We start from the raw sequence: 15,378 nt of genomic DNA, 5'->3' as shown, positions 1-15,378 counted from the left end.
TAGTTATCCATATTCCTCTCAGAGCGCCGCAACCCTCGGCTTGCATAGGCCACCGGCCTCCGGCCCCCCTCCCCATCCTGCGATAAAACCGCCCCCAACCCTTGATGGCTAGCGTCAATCTCCACATAGAAAGGCTTCGTGAAATCCGCATAGGCCAGCACCGGAGCTGAGGTGAGCCGCCTTTTTAGTACATGGAACGCACTCTCACATTCCAAACTCCACAACTGCTTAAAGGGGACCCCACTAGACCTGGCGCCCCGGCCCTTGTGGGAACCCATAGCCGAGAGAGTGTGGAGAGGGGCGGCAATACGTGAAAAGTTTTCCACAAACCTCCGGTAATATCCCGCAAAGCCCAGGAAAGACAGAAGCTCTGCAAAATTAGCAGGGCACCTCCACTCGGCCACAGCCCGAATTTTCTCTGGATCGGTTGCTACAACCTCGGCCGAGATAACATGGCCCAAAAATGGCACCTCAGGTTGGAACAGCGAACATTTGCTCCACTTCACCTTCAGGCCGTGCTCCCGAAACCTGGAGAGCACCATCCGCAGGCGGAGTCAGGTGCTGACTAAACGATGTGGAAAACACCACCCGCGTCATCCAGGTACAGCAACAAAGACTGGAAATGTCGTCACCAAATATCCGGCTCCATGAGTCGCTGAAAGGTCCCAGGTGCATTGCAAAGACCAAACGGCATTCGATTAAATTCAAACAAGCCGAATGGTGTGCAAAATGCAGTCTTCTGCCGGTCATTCTCTGCTACCACCACCTGGTTGTAACCGCTCGCCAAGTCCAGCGTTGAAAACCACTGGGCACCTCCCAGTGCATCCAATGACTCTTCAATCCTGGGCAGAGGGTACGCATCCTTCCGGGTCTTGGTGTTGAGTTGCCGGTAGTCTACACACATCCTCAAAGTCCCGTCCTTCTTCCGCACAATTACCAGAGGGGGAAAGAGGTAAGGGCTGCAACTCTCCCTAATCACTCCCTGCTGTAAAAGCTGCATTATATGTGCCTTAACCTCCTCATACTGACTTGGGGGAAGTCTGCGATAGCGCTGTTTAACTGGGGCGTTATCTAACAGTGGAATCTCATGCTGTATAACCTCGGTGCAGCCCAACTCACTATCACTTCTAGCAAATACATCAGCATTCTCCTCCAGCAACTCCCTCACCTGGGCTAACTGATGTTCATCCAAATAAGCACTACTGAATTCAAAAGGAAACCTAGGTGACTCTGCTGAAGGCTGCACCAAGGTGGCCTCTTGCATATGGACAGACACTTCCACCTCCTGCGGCCCTACCTCCTGAAATGTCACTGGACTTACACCCCCAGCCACTACATCTGCTACACTTATACGGGCCAGGCGGGTGCGTGGTTCTAAGCATACATCTGTATGGCCAACATTAACAACAGGGACTATCAGCTTTCCTCCCTGCATCCACACATATGAGGTAGACACTAGCAAGTTATGGGGTAGCAACCCTTCCTCAACTTCTAATGCTTCTACTACTACTGATTGACCGTGGGGGCAATTACCCTGAAATCCCGAGGCTGAAACAAGGCACATCGACCCGGCAGGTACTACAACAGTTGAAGAGGCTAACACTTTAGCAAACCCCCCCGTAGTAACAGATGAAGGTGGAGTACATGAAAGACCAGGGGGACAGGAAGAACACTCTTTGCATTTCTTTATTATATTCATCCCAATTATGCCCGGCACCATTCTCCTTCTTTCCCGTGTGACCTCATCAGGGGAGTCTTTCACTACCAGGAGCCCACACTGGGGGTACACCACCCCTGCAATTTCCACATTGAGTCTCAAATACCCCACATATGGTAACGGTGTCCCATGAGCCCCTTTCAAACTAAGCCACCCACAAGCCTTCAGAGCAGCCTCATCCATCTCTGAGAAATGTTGCTGAAAGAAACTTTCAGTGAGCACTGACATATTAGACCCCGTATCCCACAAACAGGCTAATGGTACCCCACCCACCACAGCCTGTATTACAGGAACCGGACCCACCAGTGCCTCGGCTAACTCGGCATGATCACCCAGTACCTCCTCTGAGCCCATTTGTCTCCCTTCCGTAGTTTGGCTCTCCACTACAGAGGGAGAAAGTTTCCCTGCTGTCCCTGGTTAACCTCTCCTCCTACTGCTGCTGCACTAACAGCCCCCCTACCCTCAGCGCTAACTATTGGTGCTGGCATCCCCCTACACATCCTAGCTAGATGCCCCACACCCTGGCATCGAAAACAAATAGGTCTACCTGCGGCGTCAAACCTGGGCTCCTGTCTTATGGCCCGAGGCCTCCCCCCCATCTGTACCTGAAGCTGTGCTACCTCTTTGGCTTGAGCCTCCATTTTTTCATCCTGTCTCCTCATAGCCTCCCTCAGCTCCAGTACTATGGGGTCCGGCCGAGCCACAGACCCTACAGCTGAACACTCTGCTGACGCCTCACAGGTATATGCAGCTCTCCCCCTAACATCATCATCCGCCAACAGGATAGCCTCCCCACATAATTTCTTCATGCTAAGGGAGGAATCCTGACGAAGCAGCTTTTTAAGCTCTCTACGTAACGTTACATCTCTCACATTTTCTGCAAACTGATGTTTAATGGACTCCTCTCCACACAATTGATCACCCCCCTTACAGCGGCTCACCTCTGCCGCAAGGGCGAGTAAAGAATGGGAATACTCTCTCAACCCCTCCCCCTCCCTCTGTTTCCTGTCAAAGAAACATTTTTGTGCTCTAACCAAAGAAGGTGGGCGACCATAGGCCTCCTCCAGCACCGCTAACATTAACTCGGGATTTCTCCTCACCTCTGTTACAGAATGCTTGATCCCCTGCTGAGCCTCTCCTTCCAAATGATCATAAATATAAGCCGCTTTCTCTTTGCCCCTATACCTATGATAACTAACCGAGTTCTCTAGCTCATCAATCCAATCACTAAAAGCTAATGAACCAGGCTTGCCCGAAAACATCACAATTCTTCTCTCCTTTGGCAAATACACAATCTCCAAAGAAGATGGGGAGGGTACAGAGAAGGAGGATGGTGCAGCAGACGCTTCAACAGGTGAATCACTGGTTTGCATATCAGGTTTTATAGTCTCATGCAGCTGTGCAGCCAAATGTTCATTCTGCGTACGCAATCTGTCCATCTCTGCCTTTTCACTTGACAGCCTCTCCTTTAACGCCTGAACCTCGTCCTCCAAATCCTGCCGCGACATGGCGAGCCCACCAAGGAAAGCCGACAGCAAGCGTCCTGCGCTGATCTGGCCAATGCCTTCCCCTATGCCACTGTTTCTACAAATACCACCCAACACTGTATCCCACCAGCCAACAATTGAAGACCCTGCTCACAGCGCCAAATGTAATGCGTGTGCAGGTTATATAAAGATAAATGCCCACAAACCGTTTCAACAGTAAGCGAGGATTTTATTCAATTCACAATAAGTTGTCCTAGTTGGCGATACAGGTGAGAACTTGTAATCACCTCAAAACAGTGGCATAAGTCTTAACACTGTGCCCCTTTAACACAAGAAAACAATGACACATTTAGAAATACAACAAATGCCATAAAACAAACAACACACCCATAACCTTCATAAACAAAGATGCGTACCGGTCTAAAATCAGCCACTCTAAACGATAGACAAGCCTCACCACATCCGCGCACCTTCACACTATACAATACAAACAAACGTTCACAATTCAGATAGCACCACAGTATAAATAGCATATAAATAACATCATGCACATAACAGGATTTTCACATACCATTGATAAAACCTGAGTACCCAAGAGGAAGAAACTGCTCCACGCTGCCAGGTAATCAGTGTCCAACAAACATTACCCTCCAGCTGAGTTTGACGCTCCCTTATGCCGTCATCAGCAGCGTGCCGTGGGCGTAACCACACCTGTAGCGGCAGCGCCTCACACAAACTTGGAAAAAAAACATCCATGCGGTTTTGAGTGAGATAAGGGTTTCTTTATGTCTTCTGCCTTCAGTCTCCGGGTGAGCTGTTCAAAATCTGCACGGCTTTCTATGTCACTGGCCGAAACGAGCTGGCCTACTGCTAGCATGCTAGCGCTAGCATGCTACATCATTGTCAATGGCAAAGCAATGCTACAACACACAAGTTCACCATAATCTACAAAATAACTACTTACATGTCCCTGTTCTGCATGTATTCCACGCAAAGTTGGAAGTGCGCCCTCGTTTAGAAGAAGTCCCCTGGATAATCCTGCCGTGTAACTGACCGAAGTTGGAGAAACAGCCTTTCTTTTACTGTCTATGGAAACAGCTAGCTAGCTGATATGATCCTTACCTACCTACTGCGCATGTGCGACTACCAACAAAGAAGATACAGAAGTGAGATGTCTCACTCTGTAGCTAAAACAGAGACCCGAACACACAGGATGAAAAGAGGAGCTGCAGCAATGTGCAGTACAACAAAAATATGGTGTTTTTTGAAAATGAAACCATGTAAACCTATTCTGGTACAACCTCAAAATACAATTATTAACCTGAAAATCAGCATAATATGGGCGCTTTAAATAGCAAAGATAAAATGTCAGATTACATTGTGGTATTTGTACTTTTGCTTCAGTAAAGGATGTAAATACTTCTTCCAGTGCTGCATTTAGGTTAAGGTCAATGTGTCAGAATCTCTGCTGGAAACCAGTCAAAGTTTAAACTGTTCCCTCTGAGACATGAAACTTTATCAAACTTCACTCTCAGTAACAAGATCTCTTTAGAACGACTTCACCGTTTTACAACACTGATATGAAACAGAGAGAAGCAGCCAATCAGAGGACCAGCTGCTGATATTTCGCTTTTTTGAATGAAGGATGAATGAGTGATGAATGATTGGACTGCTGCTCTCAGTGTTTCCTCTCCAGATGAAGGTGTGGACTCTGCTAGTGTCAGTAGTCAGTGTGAGGACAGAGAGGAGGGAGTCCCTCCCTCTAAAACGACTCTGTTGGGGGAACATGACAGCCAGACCAAAGCTTAGAGGTGAAAAGACCATCTCTAACTGTCCACCACTTAGATCACTCCACATATCATTATTATTCACACTCAAAACTCTGTGTTGTATTCCAGCCCAGAGAAGCAGCACAGACCTTGACCTGGACCTGGACCCAGCTGTGTGTCATTCAAGAGTAACCTGTCGATGGATGATGGTGCTAATTTTAAACAACAAGACAAAAAGTACTTAGTTGTAAATTGTGTTCAGTAACACGTCCGTAATGTCAGTAATTAAATACAGTTTTTGATTGTATTCAAACATTTAAATTAGATATAAAAGTCTTTGATGAGCTTTAATGACTTTCTTTCTATCCGGATCCATCAGAGACCAGACTGTCCTGAAGCTGAACCCAGCTGTGTGTCCATGAAGAGTGACAAATCTATGGGTCATCTTCTAGTCTTCAAAGATGGATGCCACTCTGATGATCAAAGGTGAGGATTTCAAAGTGATGATGAAAACAAAATTATGTGTTTTTATTGTGAGATTTCCAGGTTTTAGATGTTTTTAAAAAGTCTTTTAATAGACGGTGACGGCATGTGTCCTGTCAGCTCACTTTAACTCAGTCTCAGTTTCTAAGTTTGCAACAAATAGTAAAATGTAGAATTACAGTTTATTCACGTTGTTTATTTTAACAATATATATTATATTTTCGGAGTGTCTATTTGCACCCCCGGTACGAATAGCCTCACCTTGTGACGTAACAACAAAAAAACTTTGCTGACGTGCACCAAAATCATGGCGGATGTTCATCTTCCATGACTGCAGAAACTGGCATATTAGGAAAGTTTTGTCTCTAAAGTTTACAACAATTGAATATGGATACTACAGTTGCACTTTCTGTCTTCAGTGAAAGCATACAAACGTTAGTTTGTTAGTTAGTACCATGGTACCTATTTTTTGTATACAGTATGGTCACCTAGCAACCGAGGCTTGAAGACACCAAGTGGTAAACAGTTGTACAACATTCAGTAAGAATTGCTAGGAGAGTGGTTAGAACACTGAGCTTAGGTCTGGGAGTTGGGAGTTCAATTCTTGGATGAGGTGATTTTGTTTTTTTCATTTTGGATTGGATAATTTGCATGCAATTGCGCAAGCCAAGGCCCGCGAACGCAAAATCTTTTTTGCAGGGTGGTAGGGGAAGACTCATGAATATGCCTGCTCTGGTTGGGTTGGTTAGGTTTAGGCAAGAGGAGTGGGATTGGTTATGGTTAGGGTAAGAATGTCAGGGCGATAATATTCCAAAAAGGTGTAATACATGAGTAGTATGGATAACTGTGTGTAAATATATGCCAAGGTACTGTAAATGCACAGGGGTGCAAATAGCATACATTGATATTTGCACCAGATGGTAGACCTGTTCGAGTTGTGATTCACTCGGATCTTTAACCCGAGTCTTTAAATTGACTCACGAATCACGAGTCTCTAGCATCATTAACCCGGTTCAGTTGAGTCCTACTACAATTCAATCTAACATGATAACAGCGGCACACACAAACCTCTTGCAACATTAGCTTCTACTATTCCTAGCCATCTTAGCTGCAAAAAGCTTTATAACTTACAATTTTGTAGTTAACAGCAACTCCACAAGTCAACTCACGCCTGAGTGAGCAGAGAGACAGTCCCGACCCGCAGACTCAGAGCCGGAAGCTCGCAGACCGTGGGATTCACTTCGAGAACTCACGAGCCCTTCGGTGACTTGTGTGAGTTGTTGGTGATTCATGAGTTGTTGATGACTTCGTGAGTTCTCGCGGATTTTACTGACTCCGCGAATCAACTGAATCAGCCGGCTACGTTGTCATGAGTGGATCTGATTCAGATGAGCGAGCAGCGAGCGGGTGCAGCTTCTCCTCGAGCTCAGGGTAATGCAAATCAACAACAAAAGCCATTCTTTCACTTCTGAAATAACATACAATGTTCTGCACGTAGCCTAGCTAGGCCTACTGTAGGTTTGGTGTATAAATGTAGTATGCTAAATGCAATCAGGTTGAGCAGACAGTCCGAAACATTACAAGCTCGACTCAGCTCGGCTCGCAGACAACAACTCATGAGTTGTCGACAACTCACGAGCCCTCGATGACTCATGAGTTGTTGATGACTGTGAGTTCTCGCGAGTCAGTAATCCGGAATCAATCCGCAACTGAATCAGCCGGCCACGTTGGTTGCTGAGTGGATCTGATTCAGATAAGCGCAGTAGCGGAACGAAAGTGCACCTCCTCTCGGAACTCAGGGTAAAGCAAATCAACAACAAAAGCCATTCTTTCACTTCTGAAATAACATACAATGTTCTGCACGTAGCCCAGCTAGGCCTACTGTAGGTTTGGTGTATAAATGTAGTATATTAAAATGCAATTAGGTCGAGCAGACAGTCCGAAACATTATAGCCGCCTCGCCGACAACTCATGTTTTTTTTTTTTACTTCACAAAAACTTATTATTCAAATACAGATGCACATACACATTTAAAACATTAAATGCATACAGTGCATACATGAAAAAGGGGCGCATGGAATTTACATTAAAGAGATTTTAAGTAATTGTAAATGTTCAGAGTCCAGATGGCTTTCTTATTTGTCAGTCCTATTAAAGTTAAAAAATATAATTCCATGTCATTTTTAAATGAATATTCGGTTTTCCTTCAGACCATTTATATTTATGGATATTTTTTTCAAATAAAATTAAAAGATTCTAAATGAAAACATGGCATTTTATCCAAATCAAAAGCTCGCCTTGGATGTAGCATACAATACTGACTCAAGTGATTCAAGTGACTCGCACAACCCGGATCAGTTTAGTGAGTGACTCAGAATAACCTGAATCCTAAAAAGGAATCGAGTTTGCCAAGCCTACCAGATGGGGTATTAATAGAACACATTGCTGTGTGCACGGAATACAAATAGCATTCATTTCTAATTTCACCAGGGTACGAATAGCATTAATTTCTAATTGCAGCAGGGTACGAATAGCACTTCTAATTGCACCAGGGTACGAATAGCATACACTGCTAATTGTACCAGGGGTGCAAATAGCCTCACCCTTATATTTACCTTAACTGCCCTATTTTATGTCTTTGATTTTCTTTTTATACATATTTGTTTGAGCACAACTGGAGGGAGCCTGATAACTTTTATTATTTGATTGCTTCACTGTAATTGTTGTGCATTTGGAAGTCATCGCATACATTATCCTTATTAGACATTAGCTTTACTATTCCACCATCATGGTCACCCCACAGCATCATATTCAAGCCTGTGCTGCACACTGCACTGAATAAAGCTTTAAAACATGTCTAAATTAGATATTGACCATAGATTGCATGTGGCTAATAACTACCTGGATACAAATATAGTGTACAGACGATGTATTAAACCACTGGCAGATTTTGTTTCAGTGTGTTGTGGGTGCAGTGCAGAATTTATCTTGTGTTTCTATCAGGAGGAATCTGGAAGAACCTGAACCCAGCTGTGTGTCCATGAAGAGTGACCAGTCCATGGGACTTCCTTTAGAGTTCCAAGATGGACGCCACTTTGTTGATCAAAGGTGAGGATTTCAAACTGATAATCAGCAGGACTAGTAAACGTTTACCACTACAGGGAGTCCTCTGATTCACTGTTAACATCCATATATCACTTCATGGACCTTTACCTTGTGTTTGTCTCTGTGGGGAAAGGAAATCATTTCTTATGCATATTATTTGATGTATTTTATGATGATAGTTGTTATTCTACATGTCATGGTAATGTGCTGTATAAGTGACTTTAGACTATAGTGAGAAAGCAAAACAGCTGGACATGTGTGTACAAATGCATCACTACTAGTGACAATAGTAATTCAAGTTCATCAGTTCACCTTTGACCTCTGACTACAGTAGGATAGCTGAGATGGTCGACAATGTGCTGTGTTAGCATAAGGCTGTGTCAGCTTCAATGCATTTTTTTATGAGATATAAAAGTCTTTGATTCAGAGAGAATTTCCCTAAATATGTGAGCTTTAATGACTTTCTTTCTATCAGGATCCACCAGCGACCAGCCAGTCCTGAGGTTGAACCCAGCTGTGTGTCCATAAAGAGTGATGAGTCTATGGGTCATCCATATACCTTCAAAGATGGACGCCACTCTGATGATCAAAGGTGAGGATTTCAAACTGAAAATCAGCAGGAAGAGTAAATGTTTGCCATTACAGGGAGTCCTCTGATTCACTGTTAACATCCATTTATCACTTCATGGAACTTTACCTTGTGTTTGTCTCTATATGGACAGACATAATGTAAGCTAATTCTTCATGATTCCTCCACAGAGTGGACCAGGAGAGCTCAGAGGTTCCCAGTGGTCAGTCTGCCCAGCAGCATCAAACACACCTGGACTCCATATTTATGGTCAGTACATGTACAACAACTACTTTTACATCTATTCTGTTCACAATCATCTCCATGCTGCACTTTTTAGACCAGTGGATTGTCAGTCTGTCCAACATGGATCTGATGTTTGCTTCCATGATTTCAGTTTGATTTTTCATTCATATATTCTTCTGTTCCAGCTGCTGGAGGAGGACATCTACACTTTTGTGAAGAACTTTTGCTGAAGAAGATCCAGATGGTTCTGAGTCCAGATTACCCAGAATGCTGAGAGAGTCAGAGGGAGGATGAGGTGTTGGATTGTGAGGATGAAGAGCAGAGGAGGAGCAGCAGAGAGGCATTTTTTGAAGATCACACTGCACTTCCTGAGGAGAATAAAGCAGGAGGAGCTGGCTGACCGTCTGCAGAGCAGTAAGAGGATTTCTCTAAAGACTTAAAGATAAATGGGTCGTTTACTAATGTCTCAAGACATTGTCTCAATGAACCAAAATATATTAATTTAATCATTCTCTGAGGAAATGTTGAAATATTTTCTTTGACTGATTTATCTGTTTTGTTGTGTTTATTTAAGAAATCCTGCTGCAGGTGGTAAATGTAAACTCAAATATAAGCTGCACAAAAAGTTCCAGTGTGTGTTTGAGGGGATTGCTAAAGCAGGAAACCCAACTGTTCTGAATCAGATGTTCACAGAGATCTACATCACAGAGGGAGGGACTGCAGAGGTCAATGATGAACATGAGGTCAGACAGATTGAAACAGCATCCAGGAAACCAGACAGACCAGAAACACCAATCAGACAAGAAGACATATCTAAAGCCTCAACTGGAAGAGATGAACCAATCAGAACAGTGATGACAAAGGGAGTGGCTTGCATCGGGAAAACAGTCTTAACACAGAAGTTCACTCTGGACTGGGCTGAAGACAAAGCAAACCAGGACATCCAGTTCACATTTCCATTCACTTTCAGAGAGCTGAATGTGCTGACAGAGGAAAAGTACAGCTTGGTGGAACTTGTTGATCGCTTCTTTAGTGAAACCAAAGAAGCAGGAATCTGCAGGTTTGAAGAGGTCGTGTTCATCTTTGACGGTTTGGATGAGTATCGACTTCCTCTGGACTTCCACAACACTGAGATCCTGACTGATGTTACAGAGTCCACATCAGTGGATGTGCTGCTGACAAACCTAATCAGGGGGAAACTGCTTCCCTCTGCTCGCCTCTGGATAACCACACAACCTGCAGCAGCCAATCAGATCCCTCCTGAGTGTGTTGACATGGTGACAGAGGTCAGAGGGTTCACTGATCCACAGAAGGAGCAGTACTTCAGGAAGAGATTCAGAGATGAGGAGCAGGCCAGCAGAATCATCTCCCACATCAAGACATCACGAAGCCTTCACATCATGTGCTAAAACATCTCCTTGTGAGGAGGACACTGTTGTCACAATGAGTGTACTCTCTCAGTTAATGGAGCAACTGAGAGGGATCTATAAAGATATGTTATTGCAGCAGCAAGATAACTTCAAATGTTTCATTCAGCTGATCATGGATGGAACTAACAAAAGATTGGATGGTGTTATCAGAGATGTACAGGAGCTGAAGACCAGCTTGGAATTTACCCAATCAAAGTTTGAAGAGGAGAAGATGGGATGCAAGGAGATTGAGTCAAAGATAAGGGCATTTGAGCCAAACATCAATACTTCCAAGCAGGAATTGAATGCAATGCTCAACAAGCTTGATTACATTGAAAATCAGAACAGGAGAACAAATATTTTAATCGATGGCATTGCTGACGAGAAAGGAGAGAATTGGTGTGAATCAGAGAAAAAGGTGCGAGAAATGTTTTCAAAAAACTTGGGCTTAGATGGAATAAATATGGACATTGAGCGTGCCCAGAGACTTGGTCAGTTTCAGGAGAGGGGCAGGCCAAGGAAAATTGTTGTTAAACTTCTTCGCATTAAGGATAGAGAGCTGATTCTTTCCTGCCGCCAGAAATTAAAGGGCACCAAGATCTACATTAACGAAGATTTCGCGAAGCTGTGCAACTGAGGAGGAAAGAGTTGTACGAAGGTTAAAGCTGCCAGAGAGAAAAGGATAAAGCGAGTTTGAAGTATGATAAACTGATCATCATCCCAAGGGATGGACAAAGTCAGTTATTGGTCTAATGAGCTTTAAAGATCAATTTTATATATGTTTGTGTACATGTATGTGAGTCTGTGTTCAGGACTTATATGTATGTAGCCTACTTGATGAAGATAAAATAACTTAGGGTACAAGATATTCAATTAGATTATATTATAGGACTTATTTACTTTTAACTAAGATGACCAGTATAAATAAACTACCTAAAGGTTTAATACTTGCACATATTAATATATGTAGTCTAAGGAACAAAATTCAAGACCTGTCCTTATTTTTGCAACTAAACCAAATAGACATACTCATGATTTCTGAAACTCATCTGGATCACTTCATAGATAATTCAGATGTGGATATAGGGGGGTATTCAATTTATAGAAATGATCGAAACAGGTTTGGAGGTGGTGTGGCCATTTATATACGGGATCATTTCCCTGTTAGACTGAGACATGACTTAATGGTTGATGATGTTGAAGTGTTATGGTTACAGGTACATCTTCCACATTTAAAACCGATTATTCTTGGTTGTTGTTATAGGCCACCTAGTGCCAGGATAGAGTATGTAAATGGTTTATGTAATATGCTAGACAAGGTGACTGAGGAAAACAGAGAGCTATACTGGCTGGGTGATCTAAATATTGATTGGCTATCTGAGATTTGTCCTCTGAAGAATAAGCTTAAAACCATGACAGACACCTGTGGTTTATCTCAATTAATGGATCAACCTACAAGAGTTTGTAGTAACAATACAGGATCTTTAATATCAAAATGTATTGATCATATTTACACTAATAATCCTGTGCTCAACACCTATTTCTGTGACAGTTGGCTTTAGCGATCGCAACTGTATTGCTGTCTCCAGGAGAACTAAGCTACCTAGAGCCTGTCCTAAAATTATTATGAAAAGATCTTATAGGGTATTTCATAAGTATTTAAATGAATTGGATAATATTAAATGGAATTTGATAAGTGACATTGATGATGTGGATATATCCCTTAATTTATTTATGGATTGTTTTATGAGAGTTGTTAACAATCATGCCCCATTAAATAAATTTACAGTTAGAGCCAAAGGTGCTCCTTGGGTTGATACTGAGTTAAAGAGCATAATGGCTCAAAGGGAAGAGGCTAAAAAGGTTGCGGTTCTTTCTAACTCTCTTGAGGACAGAACATTTGATTGTATTTTAAGGAATCAGGTGACCAAGGAGAACAGAGTGAAAAAGAAAAAATATTTTCAGAAGAGAATTGAAGATAGTGGTATAGATAGTAAGAGAATGTGGAATGTACTTAATGAAATCATGGGGGAAAAATCTACTTGTACTTCTTTTGTTGAATTGAATGGAGTTTATTTGACTAAGCCAATACAGATTGCAAATTATTTTAATGATTATTTTGTTAATAGATTTCTAACTTTAGAGAGACAATGAAATACACTGTTGATTCCAACTCAAATGAGCTAATTGAAAGGTGTATTATGAAAGATAAACTGTGTAGTTTTGAATTTCATCAGGTTAATGTTGTGCAGGTGGAAATGTTGTTGAGATATTTGACTGTTGGAGGGTTTGTTGGTACAGACAACTTGGATAGTCGGCTGTTGAAGTTAGCAGCTGGACATATCTCTAAACCAATCTGTCACATTTTTAACAGATGTCTGGTTAGTGGTGTGTGTCAAAAACTTTGGTAGGAGCGTAAGATAATCCCTTTACCGAAAGACACAAAATCAACTTTCTGTGGCCCAAATAGTAGGCCTATTAGCATTTTGCCTATTCTAAGTAAATTATTGGAAAAGATTGTATTTGAGCAAGTGCAAGATTACTTTACTAACAATGATTTGACCACTATGTTTCAGCATGCTTATAGGTATGGTCATTCCACCTGCACTGCAATGACACAAATGTCGGATAGCTGGTTAACATCAATTGATAACTCAATGCTGGTGGGTACACTACTACTGGACTTCAGTGCTGCCTTCGATGTGATTGACCATGACATTTTGATTTCTAAACTTTTTTTTTTTTTTTTTTTTTCGCAAAAAAAAAGTGGTTTAAAAGTTTTTTTGGGGAAAGAGTTTATTTTAATGGTGGTTTATGCATTATCTTGTAGCAAGTCCCTGGATTGTGGTGTTCCTCAAGGAAGTTGCCTCGGACCTTTGTTATTTTTAATTTTCACAAATGATATGCCATACATACTCAGTAAGGCTACATTGACTATGTTTGCTGATGATTCTACTCTTTATTATGCAGCCCCTACATGTTCAGAGCTTAATCAGGTTCTGTCTTGTGAGATTAGCAAATTGTATAACTGGATCAAAACAAATAAACTTGTTCTAAATATTTCAAAAACTATGAGTATAATATTTGGTTCTAAGTATAGATTATCTGACAATCCTAAAATTAATATACAAGTAAATGGTCAAAATGTACAGCAAGTAAAAAAAGTGAAGCTTCTTGGACTTTGGCTCGATTCTACATTGTCATGGTCTGATCACATCAACAAAGTTGTTGCTAAAATGGGCAGAGCTGTTGCAGTAATGCATAAATGTGCACAATTTCTAAATTCACGGTTGTTTAGTCGTGTTGTTAGTACATTGGTTTTGTGTCATTTGGATTACTGTTCTGTTGTATCCGGGGGGACTTCCTTCCTTTGACACACTGAGCTGCTCTCTCCTCTCCCTTTCTATTACTGTTTCTATTACTGTTACTATTACTATTACTATTTGTGTGCAGCCCGTCCCAGAAATGCTTGTTACTAATCCTAGCTTCTGGGGAGTTTACTCCCCGGAGTCCTTATGCTTTTTTTTCCCCCAGCGTATTTCCTTGGAGAACGTTGGCACCAAGACCCTGGTTGCAGCTGTCGCCGTGGTCCTGCTGCACTCCCTGCTGAGCTCAGCGATGCCCTGCAATGTCATGCTGCGTCCTGCTGAACCCTGCAGCTTCCCGCTACATCCAGTCACTGTTACATTATTAATGTGACTACTATCGCCACTGTTCATCACACCCCCAACCGGCTCGTCAGACACCGCCTACCAAGAGCCTGGGTCTGTCCGAGGTTTCTTCCCAAGAGGGAGTTTTTCCTCGCCACTGTCGCACTGCTTGCTCTTGAGAGAATTACTGGAATTGTTGGAATTGTTGGGGCTTTGTAAATTATAGAGTGTGGTCTAGACCTACTCTATCTGTAAAGTGTCTCGAGATAACTTATGTTATGATTTGATACTATAAATAAAATTGAATTGAATTGAATTGAAAAAATTGTATGGTCTGCTGCATCATGCAGTCATTTAAAAAAATTACAAGTGGCTCAAAATAAGGCTGCAAGACTGGTTCTTGGTTGTTCTTCGAGAACTAGTGTTGCAGAGATGCATGAACGTCTTGCTTGGCTGGTGGTCAAGCATAGACTATCTGCTAATATGTTAGGATATTTTCATAGAATTATTAACACTCGGATTCCAAAATTTTTATGACAATATAATTTATTATTCAGATATGCATTCACATTACACAAGAGGGGCGAATAGTCGACAGATTTCTTTACCCCTACCTAAATCTGACTCTATGAAGAGGACCGTGTTTTATAGGTCAATTGTGTTTTGGAACAATCTTCCAGTTGGGGTTCGTGAAATCAAGGGAAAAACTGATTTAAAAAAAAGACTAAGACTGTATTTGTTTTCAACATCATAATATCGTCTGGATTGGTTGAGCGAGGTTGTATCATGTGCTATGTTGTTTTGCATTATTTTACTATTATTCTAATCAGTATTTTTTGTATTGTTACTTTTTCTTGTTCTTTTATGTGTATTTATATATGATATTTTTGTGAGTAATTGTGATTGTAATTACTCATATACACGTTTTGTATGTATTGTTTGGA

This window comes from Perca fluviatilis, chromosome 15, assembly GCF_010015445.1.
Source record: "Perca fluviatilis chromosome 15, GENO_Pfluv_1.0, whole genome shotgun sequence".
Classification (NCBI taxonomy): Eukaryota; Metazoa; Chordata; class Actinopteri; order Perciformes; family Percidae; genus Perca; species Perca fluviatilis.
The sequence above is the reverse complement of the archived record's forward strand: the minus strand, read 5'-3'. Positions refer to the sequence as shown.